The following is a 6,053-nucleotide window of genomic DNA, read 5'->3' on the forward strand; positions in this document are numbered from 1 at the left end:
GATATTTCATCGAACATGTTGAATGTATTATTAGAATTCAAAGTACAGACTTCACAATTTAAATCCCCTCGCAAAAGCTATTAAAAAAGTGAAAATGGTAACTTACCGAGCAAAGTAAAAGCCAAAGAATGAGTGTGGAAAGGAAGCAATTGTGTAGAAAAGAGAAGATATTTTATCAGACTCAATTGACAAGCTAGATGTATAGTAAGCCAAGATAAAACATAGTTATAAAAGAGGATATTTGCATTTAAGTTGATATAAAAGATCCAAAGAACAAGGTAAATAGTTGAAAGCAAGATAAAAAATAATAATGGTTGTAGATAATAAAATCATTGGAAGAGAAGGATTGGTGTACAAGACTTAAATATTTTGTCTTGAGCTTATGGCAAAAAAAAAATCTAATGAAAATAAATAGATGCTTAAAACTATTATAGGAAAAGAACTAACCACGCATTGTTGAACGCATATTTGGCTAAAATAGTGACTTCATAGAGATTGAGATCTAATACATACACTTGTTCTTTACTAAGATCTATGTTTTTGTTAATAGGACTTGAAAACCAATAATAAATTAAACAATATACAAAAATAAGTGATAAAAGAAAAAAATCAATCAAAAACGGAGAAGAAATACCTGAGAAGAAAGAAGATTAGATTCTGAAAATAAGAATAGGAAATAATGCAGCTACACAAACAAGAGGGGGAGTAGCGGATTTCTTTTGAGATTGGAACTAAGAGCGAGATATCGTTTTTCCACTTTCAATCATGCCACTGATATGATTCAGAGTAGACGATTGGATTTATTTTGAGTAAAACGAAAATAGAAAATAGAAAGCTTTCAAGAGAGATTTGTGAACCTTGAAAGTAAAATCATCAAATGAGAAGCTAATTGTGGTGTTTGTTATCCGGGAAAAAGTACGACTGTAATATCCTAATCCAGTCCGATCCGAAGATTATTAGATAATGATGTCACATGGAACCACTGAAGTGGCTAACCTAAAATTTTCTTTTAAAATGTTGTAAATCATTATATAAAACGTCATCCATTGGAAAGTAAATAAAACATAATAAATCTGTTTAACAAGTACGGGGAGCTCACAAAACATCTCAAAATAATACACTGAGTTTAAAATAAAATATTGAGTTTAATATATGGAGTTACGAGTGAATAAATATAGGGTATACAATGGTACATGCCCTCTAATGGTAATCAAGACGTACTCTGAAATCTCTGCTGAGTTGGAACTATAGGCGACAATAATGCTCCTCGATTGATCCTCTAAGAACCTACGCACGAAAACATATTATAAATGTTGAGCTTACGAGCTCAGTGCTTCGCTACTAATTGTACTATACTTTATTCATTCACTATATGTGCATGCTAGAGGCATGGGTATGAAAACATGAATATACTAAACTGTCATGTTGAGGTAGGCATCATAGTTTGGCTTAGAGTTCTGCATCTCGAAGCTCAACACCCCTCTAGCCTTTTTGAAATACCATTGGGTATTCGGGTGAGATCCGGAGTTGCATAAAAAACATACCCGACCAACTTACTCCATCGAGTGTTGGGGCATCTGCGCCCAGTCAGCTACTGAAGTGCCTTGGCACTAACTTGGATATCCAAATGACTGTCGTATTCTACTAAAAAGACTTGGGTGTCTTGATTGTTTCCTGAGCGTCAAACAAGACTAGTTTTATGTATCCTAGTTGTTATTGTTTCTAGTTGCCCTATGTTTATTATTGTTCTAACTTGTAGTTTTATTTCATTGGATTATAGAGTAATTAGGTCCCCTAGTTCTACCCCTTAAAGCTCTTGGGTTCCTTACCCAAAACTATTTGTGGGTACCGATACTAAGAATTTAGTATCGATACTAGAATCTGGATATCGATACTAACCTCTATTATAGATACTACTGACTTATTTAAAACTTATGACAAAGGGTTGGTATCAATACTCGATATGGAGTATCGATACTTTCGGTATGGGGTATCGATACCAAATTTGGTTTCGATGTTTTAAAAAATACATATGTATTAGTACCCATACATGAGTATCGATACTAAAATTGTATAATGGAATCTGCTAAGTGAACTTGGTATTGATACCACTCTACGAGTATCGATACCCTACCTACAGTATTGATATCCTTGAAGGAGTATCCATGCTTTTATCCTAAAATCCCTTCGTTTTTAGCTTCTGAAGAACAATATCGGTAACATTCTTCTAGTAACGATGCTCATGCCTATAAATACCTTATTTTAGGTATGAAAATGACTTCCCTACACTCCCAAACATCTTATTGATGTCCCCAAACATTATTTAAGAGTTATGTATGAGTATAGGGGTCATAAAGAGTCCATAAATATGCTGGAAAACATACTTTGTTTTAATTCTACCATGAACATACTTCATAACTCATGCAACCTACCAAAACACGTCTAATGAGATACATGTGGTGGAGTTGCGTTAAAAGTGAGTTATTTTGATGTCTTAAGATGGAAACATCTAAAGTTCAACCAAGAGTGAGCTTCTCCTTTCCCATAGCTTTGAAGATTTCTCCAACTTCTCTCACTAGTAAAAAATCAAGCATAAGTGTTAGTAGTTGGATTTAAAGTTTAAGAAAAGATCAAACCATTTCTAAGTCTTGAAATCCTCAAAAACGGGTTGGCTTACTATAGAATTCTAAACCCCACTAAAACCCACATTTTGGATACCAAGAGGAAATGAGGAGATTGAAGGTTTGAAATGATACTAGGAAAGATAGGATTACAACTCTTACCTTGCTGAATCAAGCTGGTGAGATTGGATAATAAAGCTAGTGCCTTTTGGGGAAATAAAAAAAAAAGATGAAGAGAAAAACTTTGAAAGAGATAGAATACAACTTTTGGGAAATGAGGGAGGGAGACATGTTGCATGGTAACACCACCCACACTTAATGATTTTCAGCCTTTGATTCTAAATAAGAGGTTATTCACACTTTTAGTCCTTCCTCTTTTGTCTTAAGATTAAAAAAGTCCTTTTTAAGCCCTATTGAGCCCTACCAAGCCCAAATCTAAAACCTACTTGGTTCATGACTTTCCATAATGCTAATGTATTTATCCTAAGGCTCACTCGGGTTGACCCGAAACTATTAACCCGGGATTCGGGGTGTTAAAACTTTCTCTTCCTAGAAAGAAATTTTTTCCTTGAAATTTTCCTAGATAGAAGAGGTGAGGGTACCGGAGTTGCATGTCCTCCTCGATTTCCCAAGTTACTTCCTCAACACCATGGTCCCTCCACAACACCTTCACTAAAAGAATTATCTTGTTCTTTAACTCATTTATCTCTCTTGCTAAAATACTTATCTTTTCTTCCTCAAAGGTCATGTTTGGGTTAACCTTAATCTATTCTAGGGGTATGACGTGAGATGGATCGAAACGGTATCTCCTAAGCATGGAAACATGGAACACAAATTGGATGTGCTCTAACTCTGGTGGTAAGTCCAATCGGTAAGTACATGTCCAACTCTCTCTAAAACCTTGTAAGGTCCTATGAAACGTGGGGTCAACTTCTCTTACGCCCAAAGCGAAGTACTTTCTTCCATGTTTCTTCCATGGGGAAACCTTAAGGAATATCTTATCCCCTATTTTGAACTCTATATCTTTACGCTTTAGATTTGTGTAGGATCTTTGTCTATTTGAGGCTTTTCTCAACCGACTCTAAATTAATCGAACCTTCTCTTTGTTTTATCTAATCGAGTCTGGACACATTATCTTACCCTTATTGAGCTTTGTCCAATATATTGGAGTTCTACACTAGTGCCCATATAAGGCCTCATATGGAGCCATCTGAATGTTTGACTGAAAAATGTTGTTGTATGTGAACTCCACTAACGGCAGGTGGTCCTCCCATCTACCCTCAAAATCTATAAATGGAATTAGATTGTTGTAACTTCATGGGTAGAGTAAACGATGGAAACTTTTGAGAGAAATAGGTTAATGAAAAAAATGAAAAAAGGCTTAAGGGTTGAAAATGATAAAAGACTAAAAAGTTGTGACGTTTGTAATTTCAAACGCTATTATATACTGGCAAGTTACAACATTTAATAAAAATGCCACTATATATTACCTTTATTGCGGCATTTTTTTAAAACGCCACTAAAGTACGAGTTTTTATGGTATTTTTCCACAAACGTCGCTAATGTTACCATTTTGTGGCGTTTAACCAAAAACGCCATGATATGTATAAAATTAGTGGAACTTACTTTTAAAATGCCGCTAAATGTGCCGTTAAAAATATGTTTTGTTGTAGTGTATTATTAAAGTATGTTGAATTATGTTTTGATATAACAAATTTGAAGAAAAAATGTTTTTGGACTTGAATTGAATTTAATCAAATTTTTAAAAAGGTTTCAAAAATAATTCAAAGTCCATTAAATTCAGATTTGAGAAAAAATGCTAAAGAGTGTCAAAGTGCATCCATGCACCCCTGCAGTGCATCCATGCACCTGCCACTAGTGCATCGATGCACCATGCAGTGCATCCATGCACTCAAACACCAAATACAATTAGTGCATCGATGCACACTGATGTGTATCCATGCACCAAGGCTGCAACGACTAGTAATGACTAGTTTATTTGAATTTAATTAAGGGGTATCGATGCACCATGATAGTGCACCAATGCACCATGTTATGGGTAGCCTTTTTGAGTAGAAAAAACATCCCCAAACGACTCCAAAACATCCCCAACGGCTATATACAACATCAAACACATTCCAAGCTATAAATACAAGCTAAGGACACTTGAAGAAGCAAGAGAACAACTATCCAAACAATCAAACACAAGAGAAGAGTTTTTCATTCTTATTCCATATTTCTCTTGTAAATATTTTGTTCTTGTGAGCTCAATCTTGTAAACACCTACCTTAGAGAGGTTTTCTTGTTTACATCTTTTATCTTTTTGTAAAAGGGTTTTGGTTCTAGCTAAACCTTATAAAGGCTAGGGGAAATGTTCTAGTTTAACCTGTGAAAAACTAGGGAGTTGTAAGGTTACTCTTTGTCCTAAAAAAAGCACAAATTAGTGAATTTGTTGGAAATCCTTGGTGAAGAGCTAAGGTAGTGGACGTAGACTTTGTTTGAGAAAGTCGAACACTATAAATCATTGTGCAATTCTCTATCTTTCAATCTCCTTACTCCCTAAACATTAAAATCGTTCCGACCCCTCTTTGCAAAATCTTTCGGTTGTCGATTTGAGCTTCCGAAAAATCCCAACAATTGGCATCAGAGCCTAACTCGTTAGAAGGCTTAACATCCTTGAGACGATCCTTGAAGAAGCTCTACCAATTTCCGACGCAACCGACAAAGAAATGGCTTCAACCTCCGGTGCTTATTACCTTGAAGATATACCTATTATGGATTCACAACCGGTCAACAAGCCACCCTTCTTCAATGGAGCAAAGAATAGTAGAAAAATTTCCAGCTTAATTCTAAGGCTATACATATTCTCTTGTGTGTTTTAGGCCCAAATGAATATAGAAGAATCTCATCTTCATCTAGTGTCAAAGAGATTTGGGATAAGCTCCAAGTCATTCATGAAGGAACCGATGAAGTGAGGGAATCAAAGAAAAATCTTCTCAACCATAACTACGAGAACTTCAAGATGAAACCCGATGAAGACATCAAAGCTATGACGGATAGATTTTCTGTGATTTTCAACGGTCTCAGAGGATTTGGAGAAACAATCCCTAACGAGAAACTTGTAAGGAAGATGATATAATCTCTTCCAAGTTTGTGGCAATCGAAGAAGACCGCCATTATCGAAACTAGAGACCTAAAGTCTCTCACTCTCGATGAATTGATTGGTTCTTTTCTCACTCATGAGATGATGTTGAAGGAATATGAAGAAAATGAAGAGAAGAAAAAGAAGAAAAAGAAGAAAGAGGTAGATATTAATGAATACTATCAAGATTCAAGTGATGAGGTGGATGAAGACGATGATGAACAAGAAGAAGAGATGGTCAAGCTCTTGAAAGAACTCAAGAGATTCATGATTTCCAATGAAGTGAAACA

Source organism: Hibiscus syriacus, unplaced genomic scaffold (assembly GCF_006381635.1).
Source record: "Hibiscus syriacus cultivar Baekdansim isolate YM2019G1 unplaced genomic scaffold, ASM638163v2 tig00110332_pilon, whole genome shotgun sequence".
In the NCBI taxonomy this organism is placed as follows: Eukaryota; Viridiplantae; Streptophyta; class Magnoliopsida; order Malvales; family Malvaceae; genus Hibiscus; species Hibiscus syriacus.